Genomic DNA, 27,307 nt, shown 5'->3' with positions numbered 1-27,307 from the left:
TATCAATCAATTCTTTCTGCGCTTATGAACTTTCATGATCTGTGACTGACAACTTTAATAATCTTCTTTATGAAGGCTAGGCAGCATCCAGAGTAGCACCTAAATGGTCCCCAGGAGCTGTAATTAAAATTAAGCCGCCCATGGGTTGCTTTGATTACAACAGGGCAGGCCAGCTTAACCTTCAATTTATGCTGACTTGAAAGATGGCTCATACGGAGAACCTGTATGCCAGACATAGATTTGAATTAATTATGCTGATTCTCTGGTTTTATTTTACTATCTGATTAGGCTCACAAATGAAATCACAGTCCCATCCTCCGCAAGAGCTTTGGTGTGAATGCCAAGACCCAGCAGCCCGCTGTGGGGTACCTGTGGGCTTTCCATCCATTCTCCAGCACAAGGGATGTGTTTGGGCATCTGCGGGAGGTGGCGGCCCGTCACGCACCCACTGCCGAGCTATTGCTGGCTGCAGACACAAAGCTCCTAATTTGATCGCATAACTGATGAGCTGCAAATGCGTGCTAAGCATGAGCAACCATGGCAAACCCCAGCTCAGCCTGATCCACTCTTTCCTCCTGCTTCTCACAAATGGAGCAGGCTTTTTGGTGTTCCTTGTCTTCCAGCTGCATGGAATAGGCTCTTAATTAGCATCAACAATATCTGAAAAACTAATCAGAAAATACGGTTTCTTAGGTAAGGTTATTTTCTGACTTCTGTATACTAAAATATAGCTTCATATAGGGCATTTTGCATAAATTAAGCAAGCCAGGGGTGTCTCATGTTGTGTAGTTTAAAAAGCCAGAACTGAAAGGTGGTAGATGCATTTCAGCAAGGCTATAACTTCGTTACAGTCACTTTTAGAAAATGTCAAAACAGAGATATGAAACCTTCTTGCCCCCAGCAAATTTACCAAACCCACTGGTACCAGATGAGCAGGTTGTAGCATAGTTTCTTATCAACCTTCTTGTGTAACATCTTAACAATTGTATTTTCAGAGGTTTCTTTCCTTTTCTTTCCTAAAAGCCTGTATCATATCACCAACTGAACTACAGTCTCCCTCGCACAGCATTGTTTTCCCGTAGGTTGGCAAAGTACATTGAGTTAGGGAATTTCTTCAAATGCCTGTTTTTCCTCTGTGTTGTGGTTTAACCCCAGCTGGCAACGGAGCACCACGCAGCCGCTCGCTCACTCCCCCCACGGTGGGATGGGGGAGAGAATCAGAAAAGTAAAAGTGAGGAAACTTGTGGGTTGAGATAAAGACAGTTTGATAGGTACAGCAAAAGCTGCTCATGCAAGCAAAGCAAATCAAGGAATTCATTCCCCATCTCCAGGAAAGCAGGGCTCCATCACGCCAAGTAACGGTGACTTGGGAAGACAAACGCCATCACTCCGAGCGTTCCCCCTTCTCCTTCTTCCCCCAGCTTTATATGGGGAGCACGACGTCCTATGGTCTGGAATATCCCTTGGGTCAGTGGGGTCAGCTGTCCCGGCTGTGCCCCCTCCCAGCTCCTTGTGCCCCCCCAGCCTCCTCGCTGGTGGGGTGGGGTGAGGAGCAGAAAAGCCCTTGGCTCTGGGTAAGCACTGCTCAGCAGTAACCAAAACATCTCTGTATTATCAACACTGTTTTGGTCACAGATCCAAAACATAGCCTTCTACCAGATACTGTGAAGAAAATTAACTCTATCCCAGCCAAAACCAGCACACTCTGACAAAATAATATCCTTTTACAGCAGCCATGTACTTTTGCTGCACCTGCAACAGACCCAGCTGGACTTTTTCTTTGGCATCTTTTAATGCAACACAGACAAAAGGCTACTATGCTCTTTTATTGGTAAGTATGGCACAAAATAGGGTGGCACTCTCTTTCTTGCTGCCTCTCATTAGTCCATGAACAGACATGTATGTTGAGATCAGAAAATACAGTTTGACTAGAATCAAGTGTCCGCCAGTGCCTATGACCATGTTTATGTTGTTCCCACCGCTGTTGATCCCTGGGGCACCACTGTCCCCAGCTGCCTAGCTCGAGCGACCGGCTTGCCAGGGCAAAGCTGGTGCTCACACCTCCTTGCTAGGCAGCAGTCAGGTGTCCTGATGTGGCTAAACGGAGAAGGAGAAATCCTCATCCCTCTTAGCACCTGCAGAGTGGCAGGGGCCAGAGATGGATCCCTCTTGCGAATAAGGGCACCCCATGAGCAGACCGCAGCACCAGCACAGGCTGAGTGGCACACAGGACTTTTGGAGAGAATAGGAAATAATGGCCAGGCCCAGCTTATTCCTCGCATGCAATTTTTAAAGTTCTCCTTGAACTAAAGGCTTTTCAAGACACTGCTCTTGCAAGTTCAGGTTGCTGATGTGATAATTTCTGCTGCTCTTCTGTTGAACTGAGGATGCCCTTATGGAGAATTACTTCCCATCTCCTGTAAGGTGTTCAGTCCAGCCCCCAAGCAGCTCCTTCAAACACTAGCTTAAAATGTCTGCCACAAAGATGGCAGAATGCCGAGTGTTTTGGTAGACAGACTTTGGAGAGTTTAAGCCTAAAATTCCTCTCCCCTGTCAACTTCAGGCACTGAACTCCTGCAGTGAGAGCTATAGTGCTGGAGTTGGAGTAGGTCTTACTCTGAAAAGGGAGACCAGGAATTTGCCAGGTATTTGGCTTATCCTGCACTGTCTTCTGGGTGTTTTAGGAAGGCTTTGTATATGTTGCCCGAGCTTTATTTCTTCATTTCCACAAATTATTAAACTACCAATCTTCATATTGCTGGTAAAATCCTATTAAAATGTTTCTAATTATCATTACCAATTGAATCTTCTCTCATGTGTCTCATGTACTATGAATCCTATTTTATTAACGCTGCAATATTTCAGGTCTAGAATTAAGGCCAGAAGGATTGGTATAGTAATTAGTCCTTGAAATAATTTTATCTGCAGTGCTTTGATGTCATTTAATATTGGGTGAGTTAATGACAGAGCTCTTCCTTAGCAGCATTTCTCTCTCTGCATTGTTGTGATGCCATTTGAAATGGGAATTGGTTTATCTGGGAAAGGGCTGGGTCCAAATTGTCGGTGGTAATTGAGGAATGTCTTTGGATGGTGATTATAAAGGTAAGGTAAGGTAAGGTAGAGAGGAGGGCCAGGCTTTGACTTGCTTTCAGAGCGCCTGGGACACACGCTCACCCTCGCAGCTTGCCAAGGACAAAACACCTCCAGGCAAGAGGGACAGTGGCAGAAGAGGAAAGACGTGAAGAAGGAAGGGGCTGAGAGAGCGCTGTGCCAGTCTGTGCGGTTGTCTCGGGGGCTCAAGCATCCCTTGTGCCCTGCAACAGCAAGGGAGGAGCCCAGAGCTTGCCTTTGCCTTAGCTGCATGTGACCTCCAAAAGATGTTTCTCAGTGACTGGGTACAATCCTGCACCTTCTGGGACCACCTTACCTGCATACATCACCTTTCTGCTAAGTCCTGATCTATGGCAGCTCCGACCATGTCCCATTTCTAGGGCAGCTTCGCAAAAAAGCTCCCTTCAGCGCTGACTTGACCTCTAGAAACCTCAGCCACAAAATCACACCTAACAGGTGAATGATAAATTTCACAGAGGGGCTTAAACAAGCGAGGCTGTGTAGGGAAGAGGAGAAAGAAGAACCACAGTCTCACACCAATTTTGGAAGCATGAATTATCCCCAAGGGCAAATATATCACTAGTAGCTGCCAGTGTTTCTGGAGGGAGGCAGCTGCTAGCCCCTCTCTCTGCTTGAATCCCAGTCTTGTGTTGGCTCAGGGAGGGTGGGAAACTGGCTTAGGAGCTTCACAGGCATGCTGGTGGGAAGTAACTTCTGGAAGCGTCCAGCTCAGCCTCAAGAACAAGTGGGACAAGACACAGTCAGGCCCGTCAACTCTTCAGCTACCTGAATCTTGAGGGCCTCCACGGATGGTGCTTCTGCAGCCTCTCTGGGTAGCCTCTCCATCACTGGTCTGATGAAGAGCGCGCAGCCTTACCACGGGTGATGGGCCAGGCAGCAGGGCTTGGTGTGTCCTCTGCCACCAGCGAGCAGCTCGTGCCGCTGCCAGGGTGGAGGTGGGGATTACTCCACGGAGGGATTTTACTCCACTGCTTTCAATAGAGAACCACAGTTGGGTTTGATTGCTAAAGCCACTCTGCACCACTGTTGGGAGGCACAGCTCTTGGAGATGGTCTAGAGATACTGCATTTTTTTTTCCTTAATGTCCGTAGAAGCTAAGCTGCAGTTGTTACCATTAATTACCTGAATATCTCTCTTGTGCAGATAGGTTAAGTTTTAATTTACCTCCTGCTGTGTCAGTGAAATGTCAAGAAGAGAAAGTGTATTATGAAGCACCACATAGAGCAAGGTAGATGTGGGAGGTCAGTTAATAGTTCAGGTCCTTTTGAAATCTTTTAGGTTTCCTTTTCATGATTCAAATTAATATGGCTGTTTTCATGGCTGCTTTTATTATGTTCTTGCTTCCCTCCTAGAGCTCTTAAAGCATTGTCAGTGTGCAGCTGATAGGCCGATGTTAACTACTAAGGGACAGATTATTAAGCGTAACAGCTCTTAGGCAAAGAAAGTGGGCAAACACTCAAAACAAAATTAAGTCAATTGGCTTCAAGAAACAGATTTCAGTAACCAAAGAAAGAGAATAGATAATAGTTTGTGGAAAAATAGTTTAAAAGAAGAAATAGTTTAGGAGAATTGTTAGTTCCTTGTAGAAAATGATGTTACGATATACCTGGAAACTACCAGCATGTAGGCAGGCTGGAAACTGCAGCAGGAGACCAGTTTGGATAAATTCCAGCTCTTCAGTGAACTCATACAAGAAAGAAGTACAGAGAAAATGGGCATGAGGTCAAGTGAGTAAGGATGAATATCAAAGGACAGCATGCGCTGGAGGGGAGAAAATCAAATTCAAGTGAAAAAGAAATAAAGAATAGCAAAACCCACAGTCTATGGAGGCATTAGTGGAAAGAGAAATATCAGAGGACACATTGGTCCACTACTCACTGCAGAAGGAAAGCTAGTGGCAAGTGATACTGAGGAGGCTGAACTGCAGAATGCCTTTTTTGACTCAGTTTTCACTAAAGGCATTGGTAGTGATCAAACAGCTAACTTAGAGGGGAAATGGTACAAATTCAGGCTAAAAGGAAAGAATAGGAAAGTGAAAGATGTTAGAAAGTACAGCAATACATAAAATATTTTGAAATTGTTGAAGCCTGATGAAATCTGAAAGTTGGATGCTTTCCAAGGATACTTTGAGAACTGGCTGTGCAATTTCAGAGTAGAAGTGAGGAACCAAGAAACTCCATAAAAGAAAATTGTATCTCTTGCTAAGGAGAGGCAGAAGGAGGCTCTGGGAAATGCACATAATTCAGCTTAATTCTGATTCCCAGAACAAGTACTGGAACGAACAAACATCGTATTTGTAAGTGCTTCAAAGTTAACGAATATACAAGTAATAGCCACTGTAGATTTGTCATACACTAATAATATGTATTGATGGTTTTGATACCATCTTATATGAGAAATTCATTAGTAAGCTAGGTGGATAATACCTAGGAAAAGCTGAGGGTGAGCCCAGGTCTGGTGTGGAGACCAGCGCTGTCAGTAAGTCACTGCCCAAAGGAGCGTATGGATCAGTCGCAGTTTCAGAGTAGTTTTGCTGGGACTGGGGACCCATCAGCATTTTCACCCACAGCTTGGGTTTGTGCGTTAGGTTTTCAAAATTTCATGGAGGTGGAGGAGCTACTGAAGGAAGGGAGCTGGACTTAGTGTTATCTGGGCAGACTGTGAAAATAACCTGAAATTTTGAATTCAGTTCACCAAAAGGGAAGTCCTATGTCCAGGTAGATCCAGTCAACTGCACTAGTAGATGGGGCATGATCTCAGGTATGTGTCAGTCCTGCAGAAGAGGCTGTAGGGTTTCAGAGGACCAGTGGAGCAAGGGCTAGCCCTAGCGTGCTGCCTGGGAAGGCTGCGGGGAAGTGGGACCACCGCTGGGAGAGGAGGGCAGTGGGAATGGCTCAGACCGACATCCCACCCTGCTGCATAGCCCAGCCTGCCCTGAGTAAGCGTGGGAAAGGGCTTGGGGCCCACCAAGGCGCTTCCCTGCTAATGAGCCTGCAACAACCCGAATGCAGCTCCAGGCACCTCTCCTGCTCTGTGGAGTGGGTATTACCAAGATATCAGCAAGGGCTGGTGGCAGCTCTTTGATCTCTTCACCAGCTGATGCAGGATCGACTTCCAAGGGGCCAGGGCTGTTTCCCTGCTTGCACTCCCTCTGCGCATGCACCCACGGGTGCTCTGGGGCAATGCCCCTGCAGCAGGCACCCACCAGCTCGCCCACCCCTTGCTCCAGCGGGCGCGGGAGGAGCCAGCTCCCCTCGCTGGTGTGGGGATGAGCAGGATCACGGTTGCAGGTGACCCGAGCAGTTTTGTTCCTGGCGACGCTAAAAAATTAGACAAGCAAAATATGAGCAGTTCAGTGTGGAAGTAGGTGACACTGAGCCAAAAGCTGTTGCAGGACATACAGGAATTAATTCAGATAACTGTCAAACACCATCCATAAAATGATAGAGGAAAAAATGCTTTACATGCATCCTGCGCTTACAGGTCTTAACACTTTAGCATTTCCTTTCTAGCTGATTTTTAAGAGACACACAAGTAATTTTAACCCTAGCTAGAGAGTACTGAACAGTGTCTTTCAAGTGATTTTAATTATCATAAACACTGTCAGTGTTTTCCAAGTTTCATTACTCAGATGCAGTTAGCAAAGCCTGCTCCACAAAAAATCAGACTGTGCAATGTGAAAATTAATTCATGATCACTATCAAGGAAATTGGATATAATAAAGGAGGAAGAAAGTGTTTCTTGTAAACCTTTCTTTGTCTAATATTAAAACATTGTTCCTTTCTGTTCTTCTGCAAAGAACATTTTAAGGGTACTCTGTAGGTGAAAAATGCATTAAAAGCAATTATCTCTGTAATTACTATCTTGCTTCTCTTGACCTCAAAAAACACAATCCTGCGCTCACTGTTAGGGAATTATTCCTGGGATAGATGCCTATGTAAATGGGGTCAAATATGTGAGACCTTTAAGATCAGTGGATAACAGGAAAGTAGAGTGATCAGAGACAACGTGCATTTTTCCTCGCAGAGGAATTGCACGGAGGCTGAGCTCACAGCATTTCTCACCCCTGCTGCTCTAAGCACTCTCACACAATCACTGTGTCTCTGGCACTGAACAGCCAATATTGAGGCTATCTGATTGCAGCAGTATTCTGAGCTGCTTCCAAACACTGCATTATTTACAACTGCAAATGAGTGCACACAAGCAACTGAGGCTCATGTTCCCACCTACGATGGTACCTGGCACTTAGTCAAAAAATCCTGGCAACAGCCTTCATGTCACAAGGCAAATGATGAACCTCACCCCAGATTTGTTGTGCAAGCTGCCGATTTCCAATGGGAGACATATTAAAAAGAAAAAAAAGAATCATCCCACCTTGTAAGTATAACTAGATTAATATTTGTGGTAATTGGGTGCTGAATTAGGATTAAGGATTTGTTCTCTAAACTGCCCTGTGCTGTTGGGGAAGGGCTCCCCAGCAGCCCTGATGTAACTCAGCCGGTTGAGTTAAAATGAAGGCTAGTAGCATGGCTTCTTAGAAACCTATTCTTTTTCTGCATTTGCATGGGAAAGTGAGGAAGTATCATCACGTTTATTTTATTTCAAGGCCTCTGGCAGGATGGCTCTCACTGATGCTCCCATCATCATCAGATGGGCCACCCCATCCTCAGCGCTGGTGGCTGCATCCCTGCTGCAGTGCAGAGCCAGTGCTTGTGCAACCCCTCAGTGCACCCCCCAGCATCCCAGGGCAGACAGAGCTCTGGTTTGGGCCGCTCAGCTGGAGCTGTCGCAGCAGCACTGTCACACCTGACACAAGTGTCGAGGGGCTGGCGGTGGCTGAGGAGGCTCCAGCACTGCTTGGCTGTGGGAAGGACGCAGCTGCTCAGATCTAGAGGGTGCCATGAGTTATCCCCCTCACAGCTGCTGGTTTTAATCATTTCAACGGTTGCAACTAATTCAACAAGAGGGCCTAAAGTACCTGTTACCTGTGTCTGTCCCACGGTGCCCAACTGGGGAACCTGGGGATGAAAAGCCATTTCTTTTTTCCCATGATAAAAATGTGTGTCAGGCATGCAGCTGCCATAAGTGGCTTGGGGAATCTCCTCCCACATCTTTTGCATAAGGCAAATGGTGTTTCTAGACCTTTTTGTCTGCAAGGCAAATATGGAGTACTCTGAAAAACGTACTGTTGTCCCCAAGTCTGCAGATAGGCAGAAGCACCAGCCGAGGGGGTGTCCATCAGCCTAGGGGGGTGTCTGCCAGCCTGGGGCGGTGTCTACCGCATTCACCTGGATGGGACACTAAGTGTTAGGTCTGGCCATGTCGCAACGAGCTGAGCCAAGAGGGCTGGAAAGGCTGTCCTGATCCTTCCTTGGAGGTAAGAGTATTAAACTGTCCCTAACATGCTGGAGCAGACAAGACTAAACGCCCTGGGGAGAATTACAGCCATCACGCATGAGGAATCAGGGAACATGCAGGGAAAGAGGCACTCTTGGTCTCTATTTTTGACTTAAACTGAGGGCAGATAATTGAAAACAGCGTGTGCGTCAGGGTTTATCTATAGGTATGACAGCTACCTGTGAGTAGCTCTATACTAGTAAGTGTGTCAGCTTGACACCACATAGTTACAGCAATCTCCTCTCCATGTAGCCAAGAGAAACTGCTAAGGAAATGATCTGCCTCTACAGATAACCTTGTTGTAAGCATCTCTTGACAGAAATTAAGTCTGTCCTCTTCAGAGGAAAACTCCTGCTGGGTCCTCCTCAGAAGGAGAAATGAGCTCCCAGCAATGCCTGCACTGCCTCCAGTGAATCTCCTGCTCCCAGGCAGGAGGGAATTAGGTGACCAAAGTTACAATTCCTGGGTCACATCAGCAGCGAAGCTGCTCCCGGATGGTGTCAAGGGAGTTAGCCAGTGATATGAAATGCAGATTTGAGATCAGTAAAAAATTCCCTCACTCGCTTCATCTACTTAATCCATTTCTTTAATCCTGTGCCTCTTCTGGCTATCAGCAAGAAGGACAGAGGCTGTCTGGCATGCTGGATATTGAAGCTGGAGAGGGCATTATCAGTTTTATTAGGTTGGTCTCACTCCTGAAAAGCTCAAAAGGAACTATTATTTTATTTCTGGTTACCCTTTCAATGCCTCTTGCATCCAGAAATGTTTTTTCCTTCTCTCTGCCTGGCAGTGTAATAGTCAGAATCCTTTTCATAGGCCCCTTTATACATTGAAATTGGTTTTACAAGCAGGCACCTTGCCAGTTATTTTTCTCCTGTTTTCTTGGAAAAGGATCAGACATATTTATTGTCCTTGTATTTGTAACCATGGCAAAACATCTTACCTTATCTTCTCTGATGTTTATGTGGTAACGCTGTTATTTTCTACTGGAAGTATGTCAAATTGCCTCCCAATGCTTTTAAGTCTATTAACATTTTCATAGGCCCCTTTCTTACAGTTATATTGGAGTCGAACTATACAATCTGCTCAGCAGATTTTGGGCTTTGTGTTTTGTAATGACATACGTCCTGTGCTTACATATCAGGGCTGGAGATCAGTGTTTTTTCTTGCTGGATAGAGAAGAGAAAGGAGGAGTAACATTCTTCTGCCCCAGTAATGTGAATGCCCCTGAGCAATGCTAAATCCCTGGGGCCCATCCGCTGCAGAGAAAGACACGGTATTTTCTACAGAGATATGCCAATCAAAAAACAGAGCTGTGGGGGGCTGAAAAATAACACCGAGGCATAGAAAAATAGGAAAGCACAGGTGCAAGGAAATTGCATGAAAGTATGGGTAAGTAAGTTAAAGCATCGTATGAGGAAAACAAAGCTTGTAAGAAAAAGAGGAAATGTCCTAAATGCATTATCAGGCAGCGAGGACTAAAAGGAAATATATTGGAGGATTATTACAAACTTCTGCCTCCTGTATTAAACAATTACCTCCTATTACTATCTTCAACACAGCATATTTTCTTGCTTAAATTTGTGACCTCACTCAATTTCAATTGATTAAACACAACTAAATCCATTTAAGACATCTTTAAAGCTGGCCTGAAAGGGAAAGAACCCATACTACTTGTGCTTCATCACCAAGTAAGCATCTTTTTTTAACATCACACACAAGGGTATAAGACATCCTGTTGTTTCTGTTATTTTTAGTTCTTCATTGTCCTTTGGAGATTTCTAATTGATTTTCACAAGGCATTTGTGTAATCTGAGGTGTGTGTATGTATAATCAGATCATGCAAGTAATTTTTCTGCAAGACGGTAGAGCGAATGAGCTGGTAATACAAAGAGAATGACATTTGACCAACTCGGAGAGTCAGAAGTTTTTAGCTAAACTGTTTAAAAAGGTTTGACTTTGTTTTCAGTGCTTACTACCTCCAGCTTCCCACAGTGCTCTGGGAATACCTCTGCCTGCAGGCAGAAGTAGAGCCCAGTGAGCTGCACTATTAAAAGGTCCAGCACTGCAGGCGAAAGCAGCATCTCACTTTGTCCTGGGCCCTTCACCCTGCAACACAGCCCATGTTCTCACGTACCTGCAGGGAAGACTCAAGCCTCCTACATCCTGCATTATCAGGATGGTGGGTTTAGGAGTCGCTATTTCTAAACTAAAATTGGGGATGAAAGAGAATGACAAAGGCTGTCTCAACAGGGATGAAAGACCCAGAGGTGTCAGAGGGCAACCACAGTCTGCACGTGTAAATACCCACATCTGAGCTGGTCTTCCTTTATAGTCACCACAGAGAAACAGGTACAGCCTGTGTGAAAGCTCACTTCATCCTAATGAAGCTGCTTGAAATAGTCCGGCTAAGCCGCACCCTGTAAGAGCCCATTTCTTGCTCTTCACTAGAAAGGGAGCTCAGGGTGATGGGCTCATCTATAGATATTTGCACCACAGACATCTAACATTAAGGTAGATGAATCCTTTGATTCCTCCATAGCCGGCTTCAGTTCCAACCTCTCCTGCCTCTATGTGTATTTTTTCCTGTCTTCAGAAGTATTGTATAACTTATGAGATAAGCTTCCTCAGGAAAAGAACAAACAAAATTGATCAAAAATGAACCATACTCTCTTGATACAGCAAATAGAGTCTGATGAAATAAGATGAGATGAAAACCTGTCAATATTTAAAGGCCTTGTAAATAGATCATTTTGGCACAGTTGTGTAGTCTGCACCCTGTCTGCTGTTGTAGAGTCCAGAAGTGGCCCCTTGCTCCTGTTATTAGCGGTCATTGATTTCCACCATGCTGCAGACATGCAAATTGCTTTGCAATCAAAGAAATTGATCTTTGGAGGAGTGCAGGGTTCACAAAACCTGTTGACTGCCCTGAAAAATTGAGGCTGCTCAAGTAGGAGCTGAAGCAGGCTCCCAGTTGCAGCTCCCAGCAGCTCCCTTCCTCTGGAGGTTTGAACCTAATGAACACTCAGGCTGGTATTAATGATCTTTTAAAAGTGTTCTTGCTCTGAATATCCCAGCCAACAGCTTCTCTTTAAAGAGGCAATGACCCAATACAGCAGAATATCCTATTCATACAAGCTCGCTCCTATATTTTAATTTTCTTCTACTGTTTGTTGGCTTTTGTCTTTGTCCAGAATGACGTTAGTTATGGGCTTCGGTGGTTCTCCAGCAGCTCTGAGTTCTTTTGTCCCTAGGTGCTGAGCTGTTGGTGAGACTAGTTTGACATGATGGCACTAAAAGCTGAGAGAGAGAACAAAAAATGCAATATGTGATCCAAGCTCTTTAGAAAACAGCTTAACAGTTATTACTGAGAGGAAGTGGTCTGTGCTCCTCGGTCCGTTACAGTTGGAAGGAAACTTTACAGGGCTTTGGGATCACAGAAGAGAGAATCGAAACAGATTCAATCAGTAATTTAAAGACAGGCTTCAGAGATGAAGGAAAAGCCGTGTTGTCCATGGCTGACCACAAGCATGAAAATTGTGTTCATGGTTGACTGGTGGCATAAGGGTAGGACAGGAATAGATCATTTAGCACAACACTTGAGCCTGGCAGGATCCAGAATCAAAAATTGCAGCCTGAAAAAAAAGTCCAAGGTTAATGGAGTCCTCACACCAAAAGACCCCCGTGCTTGGTGCCAATGGCAGCCAGTGGGGCCCAAAGGACCGTTGCCTCCTTCTGCCGTGAGGGCACGTGCCGTGGTGGGGGGCAAGCAGGCCTCACCCTGCGGGGGACAGTGGGGCTCCGACGCTGCAGGCAAAGTCTCGATAGCACTTTGGGAACAGCCAGCTGCAAAGATGTGTTGTCTAGCCTGTAAGGAAGGCCTATTTTCTGTTACCAGTTTTAATTTGGACAGAGGTTGCGTTGCACTCTTTCATCTTATCACCCTGTTCTTTGGGGAGAAGGCTCAGAGAAGCACCTGATTTATCTTCCCTGTAGCACTTATTGCTTTGGGCCTACTGCCGCATCCCCTTCTTAGCTAAAGCCTAATAGGTCCAACCTTCCTGGTCCTTTCACACAGCAGTCCCAAGATATTGCTAATGAGAACAAATTATATTTTGGCATTAAAGTTTTTGAGATCCAGAGGGAGGCCTAAGGTACAATAATCTAGAAGACATGTACTATCAGTTTGTGCAATGACATTAAAATGGGGCTCTAGTGACGGGAAGCTGACCCTGGATAAATTTAAGCTAGCAGGAAAATAAGGACTTTCTGCAGGGTAATGGCTGGGTTGGGATGATAGAATATTCTGTATCTATTGAAGATCAGTTGTCCCCTTCCAGAGGGGTGAAATGCTTGAATTTCTTTTCTGGTCTTCAAATCTATGTGGGAATTCTCCTTTACTGGCTTGCCTTTTTTTTTTTTTTTTCCAGGTTTGCATACTTTGGAAATGATTTCTAGTTGAAACAGCAATTAGCAAGGGAAGTCCACAGGGAAGTACTATGATGTGGGCCATGCTAAGGGGAAGACCAGATGGTTGCGATCTCCCTTCCAGACTTGTAGGCCTGATTTTGAGTCTATGCTCTTCTCTGCATCCACCCTACTGCTCTGTTTGCATTTTAACCTCTGAGCGTCCCAAGTAACATCACTACTTCACGGCCTGGGTAAGCTAGAGCTAGTACCTTGTGTTTCAGCAACAGCAAGGGCTTTAGGGAGTGAGTGATGTCTATAGACACACGTCTACCAGGTAGCTGCTGTTGAAGGTCCATCTGCAGGTCCAGATGCTAAAAGACATGTGACCCTGCTCGCCCTGTGTGCTGCCAAACTTCAGCAGTGCTGGCCCAGGAGCCACCCAACACCTTGGGCAGAGAGGCAGATAAGAGCCCTGAACTGCGGTGGGTTTGTGCCCCACCTGCTCGGAGGATACGTGTTTGCTGGCATCCCTGGAGACCTCACTCAGTATTTGATGCGTGCTCATGTCGGAGAAGCGGGGAGAGACACAGGGAAACAGGCCTGCCATGATGCTAGCCAGGGAGGACACAGCCTGAGCCTGGTGCTCTTCTCTCCATGCAGCTTGAAGGAAACTACATGGAGAAGACCTGGACTTTAATTAATACTCAGTTACTCCTGACAGGTCAGACAAACCTCTGCTGGGAATGGCTGCAGCAAAGGCACAGGGTCACTGCCCTGGTGGCCTCTGGAGGCTCTTTCCAGAACATTTTTTCACAGCTTTAAGTGCAATGTGATCTGACCAGCTCTTTCACCGTCACACGTGCCACCAAGACCCGTGCTGCTTATACAGGGACAGGATTGAACCCACATTGCCAGCGCCCATCTGTCTTGCTCCCCGGTTTGTGCAGATTTTTACTCTCCTGACTGCAAGCACCCTAGTTCTGCCACAAACCAGTGCCACTCAGGACCTGCAGGCGAGCTTCGATTTGCTCAGCCAACCCCTGGTCCCGCTGGTCCCGCTCTGGCACAGGCACAGGCTGCCATCACCGTACCACTGCAAGCAGGGACAAGCCGCTGATGGACCCCATGTCTGCAGGAGGCAGATTTAGGGTGGAGCAGTGGGGTCTGGTACAACACTCTACCGCATCCCCTGCATGTGCCAGAGCAGCAGCATTGCCCTTTTCCAGATTGAGGAAATGACCTGCTCCCAAACTCTCTTCCATGCTCTGTTTGCTTGCCAGTGTCTCTGGCAGGGAAGGTGCTTTGGAGAAGACACATGAACCTGTAGCAGGTCCGGCTGATGGCCGTTTCTCATGTGTTCCACCAAAGGACTCCTCCTCAAGCCAAAGGACCTGCTCTGTGCAAGGCACAGACAGGAAAGCAGAACAGCAAATGGCTCCACTCAGTGTCAGAGGGAGCTGGACCAGTGTTTGGAAAGCTCTGGCCCTGAGCTGAAGACAGGTATAAAATTGGGTGTCAGGATTTCAGGAGGCCAGGGGTGTACGTGGGAAGAGTGATGGAGCACCTCTTCTTCATGCAGAGATTTTTTAATCAGTCTTCTGAAGAATACAGCACACATCAGCCTTCACCTGTTGAGGTTGTCTTAGGCACCGTTACGTGAAGTTCTCTGACCTATGTTGAAGAGAAGTGCAGATCATAAAGTCTCTTTTGCTTTTAAAAACTACATTAACCCCTCTTACAGCAACTCCTGGCAGACAATTCTAGGGGTGGAAAGAAGACGAGAAAGGGCACCCTGTTCCAGCCGGGGCATTGGCCAGGAGCCACTGTCGGTACGGTCGTCTCTGCAGCCAGGAGCTGGGGAAGGGCTCACACCGCCGCACAGACATCGCTCCCCAAGGCAGCCAAGCAGAGCAACATCTCCCTTCATTGTCTAATATCACTGGGGAAGAAAAGATAACTTCCAAGTCCTTCCTAGCTGTCAGTGAGATTAAACCTGGCCCGGACCACAAGGCTCAGCAAATGAGCCAAGAACCAGCTGTCACCCGAAATATATGGTGATGGCCAAAACCAGCACAATGAAGTGCAGTGTCTCACCAGAAACCTTTCCACTCCTGGCCGACTCCTGGCTCTCCAGACAGAGCCGTGAGCTCTCGCATCTCCAGCAAGTCGCTGGAAATTCAGCATGGTTTATTATCATCCGTCTGTTGTCTATTACGGTATTTATAACCAAGGGGAAGGCCTATTCTTCTCTGACAGTAAATCTACACCACGGAACAGAAGAAAACGCTTGTTTTGACTCGTAATCTCAGTAAAGCTGACAAGGAGGGAACAGAAAGGCGAAAGAACAAAAGGCCATTTTTATAGCATTTAAAAAAAAAGAAAAAACAAAGCTGAAGTAAGGCAGCTGAAATGTTTGAATTGTTGCTGCTAGAGTAGCTCCCTTAGTTTTTTCCGAAGTCACTTTCTAAATAACTAATGAAACTATCACCTCTGTAATCATGTCAAAAACACTTAGCTGCTTGTTTGCAAGTATTCAGGATTTACAAGAAAAGAGGAGTAGTGTATCTGAAATTCAGTCTCAAAACAGTTAAAAATAATCTAGCTCACTGTAGGGGTTCAGGATTCCCAGTGAGACCCGATGAACAAGGCAACAAGGTGCAGCTGGCCCCAACACATCTGATGCATCTCATCACCATTGCCTGGTGTACAAGGACTTACACTTTTGAACATCTGTGCACCCCAGACTTGCTGTCTTGACACGTTTTTCATCCCAGTTTAAACTCCAAAGAGTACATGATACCATATGTGAATTTTGCCATACATGATGGAAAAAGTATACCCACATTTCTAACTATGGCATTCACTGGATAAAATGCACAGTTTTAGTATAGTAGAGAAGATGAACATGAGATTTGAATCTGGTCTTTGAAGCCCGCAAGCTGGTCCCACTACAGTGCTCAAGTTACCCAGTGCTTAGCGTACGCCCTATGACAGGGACTGCAAGAACCTGAGAGTGACCAGAGGTCCACGATCTCCAGGTGTGACACGCAGATATAGGGACACACAGAAACCACTCGGCTTTCCCAGCTGCAGGCGAAGTGTTCATCACCGCAGCTTGCTCCAGAGAGCCATGACGTTGTTATCTCAAAGCCATCCCCAGCCCAGGCCTCCTGCATAACACAGTGGTGTCAGAGCTGCATTCGGCAGGCTCAGCTCCCCCCTGAAGAGCGGGCTAGCGGAGGGAGCTCCTGTGAATGTACCCCATTAGGATTTCTTATATCTGGCTGATACACGTGTAGCAATCTCCACGTATTACCCTACTCAATGCTCTTCCCTGCTTCCTTAGTCACTGTCAGGCAAACAGATTTTCTCAAGAGCGCAGAAGAGAGTTTGGGAACAGATCCATTCCCCACTCTGGAAAAGGGGATGCTGCTGCTATGGCACGTGCAGGGGATGTGGTCGTGTTGTACCAGACCGCACTTCTCCACCCTGAATCTGCCTCCTGCAGCAGGGGTGCAAGGCGCCAGAAGTGCTGTGGCACAGATGGGACCTCAGCTGCTCTGGTTGTCACGCAGCCAACACAGGTAAGAAACCTGTGTGAGCAGCCATGGTGCCCCTATAGATATCCATCTCCATTAGCATTGATGACTGCTGGGAAGAGGGAGACACTGAAACTAATGACAGTTATTTCTTGGACGGCAGTCCACGGGCCGTTCTCAATGGGACCGCATCACTGTGCTGAAGCAAATACTCTCCTGCCATACTTGCTCTGCTTTTTGTACAGCAGCGTGGCCCTGTGTATCCAGGGAGGAACACAGAGTTGAATGCACCGGGAGACACCTTCTGAGGACGTACAGCAGGCCACTCCTATCCTGGTACTCACCTCCACAGGCTCCATTGCCTCAAGATCATGTTTTCACAGAGGGCTTCATGTTGGAAGAGTCCCCTGGATGACAGCTGGTCCAATCTCCTGCTCAAGTTACATCAGGTTTCTCAGGGTCATATCCAGTTGAGTTGTGAATGTTTCCAAAAGACAGCTTGACTGTTCAAAGGAGAAGATCTTCTCTCCTCCAGGCAAAACATGTAGGGTTTGAGTTGGCCTGGAGGATGGACCCTGATTTAGACGTTTGTGGTCAGGGCAGTGCTGATCTAGAGCCGAGCTCTGAGTCATGTCAGCAACCCCTGTACTGCTCTGCACTGCCAACTCACTTCCACACACAGCCTGGGAGCCTCTGAAGCCACCCAGATTGTTTCCTCTGGTTGAAATATTTTTAACCCACCTGACCAGCCCTAGAAAGGGAGATACTGCCTCAGAACAAGGTTTTTTTACTGTGGATGAACAAGTAAAGGAGAAAGGAATCAAGAGATGGCAGAGCTGTGAGCTGAAATAGGACATGACAACAAGAAAATGCACAAGAGGGACATGTACAAGAAGTGAAGACAGCACGAACAGTGAAGGAAGAGGGCACTCAAAGGACATTTATTTTCTTTTAACCACTATTGTATTAGAAATGGAAGTTGCATGGACAAGACAGACTTCTTTCCTACAGAAACCTCTTGCAGAGTCACCTGAACCAGTCTTTGTCCTTGTACCTCCAAATGGAAACAGCTCTGCCCCCCCCCACCAGGGAGAGACATGCCACGAAGGCGTAGACCCAAGTAGAAATGGCAGTGGTGCTTCCTCCGGTGCTTCACTGAGGGTGAAGTGGAAACTCTGAGACACAAGGAGCGGCCACAGACATGTAAGGGATGTGGTCATTATCAGCAACGTCTTCACAGCCATGCCCCATGCCTGAGCCCTGCTCTGCCTTAGCATCAACCTGCTCGCAGCAGGGATTGCCCCGTTGCCCTTTTCTCCCAAACAGGGAGGTCAGCAGGAGGCAGGCAGTGAGGCACGGTGCTGCCCTTGCTGCTCCTATCTCCTCTGAAGAGGAGCCCGTGTGGCACGGGGGCCTCACTGCTACCCGGAGGAGACAATTGCAAGTCCAAGTTTAAAAGCAGATGCTTCGCAGCCTCTATGAGTGAAAAATCAAACAGAGCAGCCTAAATAGATTACACTAATTAAGAGATGCAATATCCAGAGAAGAACAAGACAGTATTGTCTTTGGGGGACATTAGCTGTTGCCCAGGTGAAAAATAAAGTCTTCCCAACCGATCTGTCCTGGCTAATGTCCTTGCAGATATGCTTTGGAATAAATTAAGCAAAGTCATTGGCTTGGGTTTGTATCTGCTCAGTTATCCCACACCCTCCAAGGCTTTCCCTATTTAAGCTCAGTCATTAAAAGAATGAACAAAAAATACAGTTAGTAATTGAAAGGAAAACTAATGCAGTTTTCCCAGCACTTGGAAACATGGGACGCTGTCTTGCATTCAGCTAGGCAAGAACTAAGCCTTGTCATGTAACCGTAGTTGTAGGTGGTTTTGTTCGGCACCCCTCTGGCCAGGAGGCTGCCGTGGCTGCTTTCAAATTCATCACTGTCCAACGCGATTCATGGCATCGCTGGCACAGGCCGGGATTCAGCCCCTCAGTCCCGAGCCTCTCGGTGCTGCAATTGCTGACAGCTGTATCAGGACAGTGACTGCTGGTGCCAGTAACATCTGCCATCACTTCTGCTTCTTAAAAATGGAACAGCAGGACCCAAAAGCGGGGCAGGGATGGGAACCAGAGCTCGGAAATGAAACAGCACTATCAGGAACAGGGCAAAGAGCTTGCTGGTGCATCCAAGCCTATTTAACACTTCTGGGTGAATGGCAATGCAGTCTGCTGTGAGTGGATAAATACTACAGAGATCTTCGGTGCGTAAGGTTTAGTGCTTCTCTTCGGTGTGCTAGAAATCCCACTGCACTTGCCACAAACAAACGCTACACTAAGGGACAAATTAGCAGTGGAGATCTCTTTTTTGACTGAAATCCAAATGAGTTTTAATGCTGCCACCTGAACTCCAAATATTGCAAATCCAGACTCGGCCCTGGCAAATCATCCCTGTGGATGAAGGGCAGAAGGATGTCACTGCTGGCAGCCCCAGCACAGGGCTGCGAAGATGTTGAGCTCTCCTTTCCCCTCCCCTGCTGCTCAAACTGCTCGGCTACCGTCTGGGGGAGCCCCCAAACCCCTGCCCACACCAGCTGCCCTGGCAGTGCAAGGCTCCTTCAGGCTCGCTCCTGGGTGCATGGAGGTGCCTCCTCTCCGTGGCACTGGAGACCCGTCCTCAGCCTGAGCCACCTGCCCCCGGCCCCCTCGCCCCCATGTAAACTGCTGTTTACTGAAACTATGTGCTTTCCCCTTCGGTCTCTCTTCTTCCTTGTGCAGTCTTCCCAATTAGTGATAGTTTTTTGGCTACTTAGCAGACGAGTCCTTTCTTTATCTGTTAAAATTTTCTTCAGCCTGTTTGTTCATCATCCAAGTGTTTAATCAGTGATTGCGCTTAAGGGTAGTCTGTATTTTTATTATCTACTTAATCAGATGAAAGAAGGTTCTTTTCTCTTTTTTTTTTATTTATTCTTCATTAAGAAAATGCCTAGACTTGTTGCACAAGAGGAGTGCAGCCTTGTACCTCCTAGGCAGGAGCAAGCAATGCTGCCAGGGAAAATGTCTTGTACACAATCTTCCTTTCAGATCTGGTTATAAAAGATAAGTGGCACTGACATGATCAGTGTGATAAACACCAACTGCTGACTTACTGAACCCTCTGCCAACCTTGGACAACTGAAAACGCACTTATTAGAACAGCTTATCTCCATTTATTTTTATAGATAAATATATAAACTAATATATGTAATCAATACATGGAGGCTTCTTTTCTCTGAGGCTAGTATTGATTTAGGCAAAGCATGAATACACTGAAAGAGAGGAAAAAAAAACCCAAAATATAAAATATATGGATAATTGAAATTTAAAATCCCCTCGAACAGTTCTCTGCTCTTCCCAAGCCATCAGCTTCTCAGCTGGGTGTCTCCTGCTCTTGCAGCAGGAACTCATCCCTGGCCAGACACCAGGCACCAGGAGAAGGACCCAATTTTACAGCAGTTTCCCCACCACTGGTTTTAGGTCAGCAACAACTCATAAGTTTTCTCCCTTTAGTATTCTCTTCACAGCTTTCCGTGGCATCGCTATTCCTTTTGGGAACTGGGGCTACGCTCAATTCCTTTCCCTGTCGCTACAAAGAATTAGAAACTAGTACCTCCACAGGTTCCCCTCTCCCCTAAAGGAGCCCCCTGTAGCCACTTGCTCTCCCGCAGGCTGGGGTCGCCGGGCGATGGCATCGCCAGCATTGGCCTCTGCGGGATCCAGTGTCACCAGTGTCGTAGTGCCCACTGGCGACTGCAGTGGTGGGGCTGCACCACTCTCCTCGTGCTGCGCTTGTTCCTCCGTCTATCTCCCACCTCCCTGCTGCGGCACCCACCGCCACCACCCTCTGACCACGCGCCCGCCCGGCTGCTAGCCCACCGCTGCTCTGGCAGCCGGTCCCACCCGACGCCTGTCGCTGGCTGCGGGGATGCCTTCCAGTCTGGGAAAGAAGTGACGGGAGTATTTGGGTCCCTTTGGAGGTGTGACTGTGTTTGCAAGTCACCTTGCACTCCTCTAAGCCCAAGGTGGATGCTCACAAGTACAGAAGGGCTACCACCTCTTCTCTGTCCTGCTTCTTCCACTAGAGCCCACGACAACAGCTGAAATGCTCCGAGACAATCTTTTCTTGCAGTACGGCCAACACTTGACTTGAGAAGGGTTTTTCATCAACTCCACAAAGCACTATTATGGCATTATTTCAAGTGCTAAGTGCTTCTATTGAATTTAAACCCTGGAGACTTCCTTGGAGAGGCTCCTTGCGGGCCAGGGCCCCCTGTGCAATCACTCCCGGATCCTCCAGTGACAATCAGACATCAGTTGAAGCTCCAGGCAGAGACTCCTGTCACAGGCAGTGAACAACACTGCTGCTGCCTCTGAAATGCCTCGGAGCACCTTGCCCAGGGTGCACGGCTTTGAGGTCCTGTCACTTGGCGTAGGCTACTTCCACTCTTCCTGCCTGATGTCTTGCTCCAGAATCGCAGGAATCACTGTGCATACCTCGCAGGAAGAGCCACCGCTCTTCTTCACCACGAGGCGCTTGTGCATCCAGACGCCCATTGCAAACGCAAGCTGTGCTGCTGCGGATGGACCTGAGGCTTGCTCAGCTCTGCTGAGGTCCTCTGCAGGAGGAGGACCAGTGGACGTCCTGGCTGCCAGCCCTGCCCAGACAGGTTCCTCAGCTTCTAGCATCTTCTGGCTCCCTTCTTAGCCAGGAGAGCCAGGTGGGGGCTAGTTAAGGGTGGGAGCAGCTTCAGTGAGCTTGGGGCTCCTCGTCTCAGTGTTCAAGGGGGTTGAAGCTGAGCCAGCAAACTTTGCTGATGGGCAACACCTGGTGAGGGATGGGTGAGGGTTTCCATGTGCTGCATGGCTCCCAGGGAGCATAGGCGGGGGGGGATGGAGGAATGAAACTGGAAGACTGAAGGAAAGGGGAGGTTTTGCACCATGCTGGCATGGATTCAAAAGGCCTTTGGGTGGCAGAGACAATATAAATACAACACTGGTGGCAGCCAACCGTTGCTGTCACTGGAGGTGACAGTGTGACTCTGTACCTGCACCCCCCTTCCAGGTGAACGGGAGCAGTTTGCCTTTCATGTGGAAAAGCCAGTCTACACTCTCAGTTTTCAGGGAACGATGCACAGCAGTGCCTGCTGAGCCTTCCTGAACATGCCGGTGCAGATGCAGCCTTCGATGGCGGTTCAATGTGTCCCATCGGTTCAGTTTTGAGGCAGAGATTTGGGGCACTGTGAATCACCGATCCTGCACTGTTCAAGCCCAGGGCTGCCCCCGGGTCTGTGAACAACCCGAAGAGCCTGCTGGTCGCCCACAAACCGCTGCACAGACCAGCCTGGGCATCGGCCTCCCTTCAGCGTGGCGTGGCTGTCACGCTCATGTTTCTAGGCTTGGGAGAAGAACTGAGAAAAATCCCACTGGCCAAGAGTCCTCTCAAGAGATGGGTTTGACCTGTCCTGGGGCTGTCACCAGCCCCAGACTCTGCTCTGGCAGCCCCGGATCTTGCCAGTGTTTCCCATGGCACAGTGCGGTGCAGGTCCAGAGCACCACAAATCCCATCCAGACAGATGCAAACCAGTTTTTCTTCTTCCCTGTAAATGGCTATTAGTAAAACTGATATTGTCTGCCTACCCCAGGCATGTCCAGGAGCCCTCAGCTTCAGTCTTCCAAGAAGACAGCCTGTGCTGCGCCTTGCTTCTCCTGGACATCACACAGGGGAATACAGCACTGGGGCAAAGCGCGTTGGTGGGACCCCTCTGCTCAGAGGGTCTGCTGTAAAATATTTAATATCAGGCATTTAAAGGAGGCTGTGCTAGGTTTCACTCAGGGATGCTGTGCTAGGTGGCACTCAGGGATGAGCTGAAGTTTCTAGGGAGCCTGAGTCACCCATGTATATTTGCCTCATTACTTACCTCAGAGAGCACGCCCATGTGGGCTTACATGGGACCAGGGCAGAGGTAGATTTTGCTGAACATTGGGATTCCAAAGGTCTCAACACATACCTGGAGGAGTATAGGCATGGAGCAGCCCCACGAGGGTACAAGCCAGAAGGAAAGGTTTCCTCAGACGTACATGTAACATCTTGAACTCACTGCCTTTTTGCACAGACCTTTGTTACCTATTTTAATAAGAAAAGAACAAATACTAAAGCAGTGATCCTACAGCAATGTGAAAATTAATGGTGGAGAGGAGACGAAAAAATGATATGGTCTTTTTTTTTTATACTAGGATTTGGTCTTCTCCCAGGAATATTGACAAGTGGCATTGGGGCTGTCAATTAGCTGCACAGCAGTGGTGGCACTGATGTTGGGGTCTTCTGCTCCAACCCCTTTTAAATGCAGAAATGCAAGTCAGCCCTGTCCCTGCCTACATGGGGCCACTGTGGATGCTTCTGCCCTCAGAGCCACCAAAACTCAACTCTGCAGAAAGCCATGTCCTAGGACAGCCTGTACTGAGGAGACATGTCCAGGCACAATCCCACCAAAGGTGGCTCAGCACAAGGGAGTTTCCCAGGGTTATCATTACTATATGAAGCCTCCTAATTGGAAGCACCTATTTGGCCAATCCCTTCAATTTATGGTGTTTTTTCTGTTTCTCTGTGAGGGCAAATGCCAGTCCCAGTAGTTTCTGACAGCAGGTAAGACTTGCCTTGTTGAATCTCACCTATTTCCTATCTTCAATCCTTGTGAAATTTGCCTCCCACTCTGATGTGGCAGGATGGTGGGTTATTCTTGCTTCTCCTCCTGTCACCTCCCACCAGAAGCTGAGAAAATGGTGATTTTCTTGCAAAAAAAAGTGGTTTTCCAAAGACCATTGAGGCTCTGATTCTGCCTTCATTTTATTCAGGTTTTGCTTGGGTTTAACTGAAGGTTTGTCAGCAGCTACACAGGTGTAAACAGCTTCATGCCTGACTCATTCAATACTCCACTGCGTCTCATCTCATCCTGTGAGAGCTCCCGTTTAGCTGCTTCAGCACAGACCTTGCTCCTGGGAAGCAGAGCTGGGGGCCGGGGAGGCTGGAAGGTCAGAGACCACTCTCAGAAGGGGCTTTAGAACCAAAATCTGGGAGGTCACCACTCGTGACCCCCGTCTCGCAGGCTGTCTGCATCCATTGATCCTGCCCCCGTGGCTGGCGGGGCTCTCCCAACCTCCTGGCCCACAGGTCTTCAGATGTCGGCTTTCCCGCCTCTGCCAGATGGAAATAATGGAGGAAACAAATGTTTTCACAAAAATAGTGCCTCCCTTCTTTGTGGCTTTGAACAGCCATGTGTCACTCGTGCTTCTGCTGAGTCTGTCTTTAGGTACAGCTGGCTGCTCCGGGTAAGGAGGACTATTACTTCTTCCCAGAACAGATTGTCCATACGATGGACAGACTTTGTACATAATGACTCAATCTTTATAAAAAAAACCCCAAACCCAGGAGAGGAGCTATTGAAGCAACCGGCTGGGCGGGGGTGGAGGGAGCACGAGGCTGTGCCAGCCAGACGGGAGCTCAGGAGGGGGTCCCCTCGGGCCCCGCTCCCCTCACCCGCTGAGTCCCCATGGGTCGAGCTGGGTGGTTGCGATGCACCAAGGGGTGGCTGTCAAAGTGATGACCCTGCGCTCCAGCCCTGGGCATGGGAGAAGGTGCTGGACAAGCCGTGGAGGTGGAGGGATGGAAACCACGGCAGAAGGAGGAAAGAGAGCAGAGGAAGGTGCCACTGCTCTGAGTCTCCACTGAAGCTCTGATTTGAGGTTAAACACAGCACATAAGCTTCAAACAAGCAGGTGGGAGAGTTTTCAAAGCACGCAGTGCCTCTTCCCTCCTCCTCCACTCCTGCAAGACCAGCCCGGGGAGAGTGGGCACAGGCATGAGCCAGCAGGGAAGGCAAAGCAGCGCATCCCCCCAGCCCCTGCACTGCGGCCCCTAATGAAATTCATGCAAATTTTAGAAAACGACTGAGATGTCTGGAACTTCCTCCACCCGTCACTGGCTTATTTCTAACAGAAGCCATATGAGGCACCTGGAGGACAGGATCATTTAGTTTTCTTTACAGTAATTGCAATTTAGATGCTCCATAATATAATAAGAGCAAGAAGGGAACGGCAACTGAAACGGCTTGCCGGCTTGTCAGGCCTGATGAGCTGCAACACAGCAGCCAGGCAGGCCCTGTCCTGCCATGTTGGGAATAGAGCTTTGCAGTCCTATCTTGCAATAAAAACTGCCCGTTGCTGTCCTCGCCGGTCGAGCACGCCGACCGGAGGCACAACTGCCCTGCAGCCGCACACCTCCGTGCCCTGGCCGCCCCACGGCACCTCTTGTGGCACACAGCAGTCCAGCACACAGTGACGGCCAGAGGCTGCCAGAGGCGAAAGAACATATTTCAGCTCCTACTGACTCAGCTGGGCCTCTTTGAGGGCCCTTGGTCACCCGAGTGTGTGCCCAGCGCGGCCTGAGCATCCCGCACCACTGAAGCCAGAGTGCAGAGGCACGTCTGCCCTTGGAAAGTCCCGGCTTGCATCGCAGAGCACTGCCTCCAAGCTGGGAAATTTCACCAACAAACCATGAACGTAGAGCTTGGTGCACCTGCTTATATATATTATACATAGACTTACCTGCAGCTACCTCTGTAAAACAAATAAAACCCCTCCCGCACTGTGCACTCATTTGGCTCCCCTTACATTTGGGCAGGGCTGGTGTTCGTCAGCTGGGCAGGAGCATACTGTGTAATGTACAGTGCAGAGCTCAGCCAAGCTGCACCCTTACCTGCTCCTGCTCTGAAAACCAAAAGGTCCCTTTTACTGATTAAAAGGCCAGAAAAGGGCCTGGCCCTTCCTCTCCCTGAGCAGCTGCCGGCACTGTTAGCGCAGGACGACTCTGCTGTTTTGCCTTTTCCTCCTGAACCTGCAGGAAAAAGAGCAGCAGGAAAAGCAGCAGGAGAAGCGAGGAGAAACCAGCAACCCGCCGCCGCCTCTTGCCGGGTGTTTTCGTGGGGGTTTGCAGGGAGGAGCAGGGCTCGGGGAGAGAGGCCGAAGGCCACGTGCAGACTCTCATGGGCCACCGGCACGGGGAGCCCCTCTCCCCAGTGCAGAGCACTGGCTGCTCCAGGGATGCGCGTGGGGTCTGGGGCTTGTTGCCTCCAGCCCCACAAGAAGTCAGTCAGCTCAGGCACCAACACTGCTGCCAACTGCTCCTGGCAGGGACTGGCATTCACCTGGTTTCATCTTCCCCTAACCCTCACACGTTTACAGCTTCATCAAAAAAGCAGGTTCAGTACCATTTGCCTCTGCCTTTCGTTTCTCCAGCAGTAACTTCTATTTCCGTAGATGATGGAAAACTAAAGGACTGTCGCCAAGGATAACCTAAACTCACGCCTGAGACCACCTGCTGTCTCCAGGGGCTCCAAGCACCCTCGGTGTAAATTCAGCAGCATCCCTCACCACACGCTGGCCGCTCAGGAGCTGCACAGGGCTGAGGGGCAGCTCTACCTCCTTCCCGTTGAAGCCTGTGCCTCTCACAGCATCCCACCCTGCTGGTCTCAGCCATTTATGTTTTTTTATAATTTTGTGGAGTGCTCTAGGAACCTCAGCCAGCTATGAAGGACAGCAGGAGCTAGGCTGCTTAGATCTATCAGCACACATGCGTGAAGGAGGACATCCCGTGCTGGGAGATGTCCTGGGGGGAGGATGGCGAGCGAAGAGGCCCCAGCCCAGGCAGGAGTGGCCGTGGCCCCGGCAGCAATGTGGCAGGTGGCTGCGGGGTTCTTGGCTCAGGTGTCAGCTCAGCCAGCAGCACTGCAAAGGGAGAATCTGCTCTGATGGTAGAAAAATCACAAATCCTTTTTTCACTGTGTTTTCTTCAGCACCTTTTTCAATTGCCATTCATATCCCTCTCCCTTATCACCCCATCAGCTCTCCACCATCTCTCAGCTGCCAGACACATTTAAGGTGCCTGCTGGGCTCCTGGCAGTGATCTCTTTCCATCCCTCAATCCCTCCTGCGCTGCCTTTAGGCCAGTGCTGCTGCAGAGGAGACCTGGGCTCATGGCCTCTGGTCCCCATTGCTGTCCCTAGAGCTGGGGCAAATGGTGCCACAGGGCCCCAGCTCTGATGTCTTGGATGCAATGAAGTCAGCGTGGGTTTTGCATGTCACCAAAGTGGAGGATTGCAAGTCAACCCCTTGCACAGGGGTCCTTTCTTGTGTCCATGGTGGTTACTAATTAATTTATTTAAAAATATATATATTACACTTGTAGTCCTATACTAATTAGGCCTGCTGCTATGATTCTTCATTGCAAAACTGGACTTAAAACCGGGGCTGCCCCTCTCAGAGAGGCGGGTGGGGTATGGCCCCTGAGGAGCCCTCCCTGCCTGCACCACCCTGGCTCGGGGCAGGGCAGCCGCAGGGCCACCCACTGCGAAGCGCTGGCTTTCCAGCCCTCATCCACCCACACTCCTGGAATAATAAACTTGCCATTACCTTTTCTCTCACTCCATTTTCTCCCTTTACAAACCTAGAGTACTACTTCATTCTCTGCGAATCACAGCTAGTCATTCTCATCTAGCTTCCACCCACAATACAACACCAAGACCTAAGTGCCATATTTAGCACCAGGGTGCGCTTGCTGGTGATGGTGGGTATTTTCCCCTCACTTCCCAAAGCTTGCTTGATTTACTGATGTCCCCGCTGCTCCAGGATGGCCTTACAGAGCACTTTTCCATAGAAAATGGAGCTAAGTGGTTGGCTTTTCCCTTATTTGCTGTGACGCTCATGTGAGTATCCTCAGACCTGAGCACTGCCCTGCCCTTCCTG

This window comes from Aquila chrysaetos, chromosome 5, assembly GCF_900496995.4.
Source record: "Aquila chrysaetos chrysaetos chromosome 5, bAquChr1.4, whole genome shotgun sequence".
Taxonomy (NCBI): Eukaryota; Metazoa; Chordata; class Aves; order Accipitriformes; family Accipitridae; genus Aquila; species Aquila chrysaetos.
Note: the sequence above shows the minus strand (reverse complement) of the source record.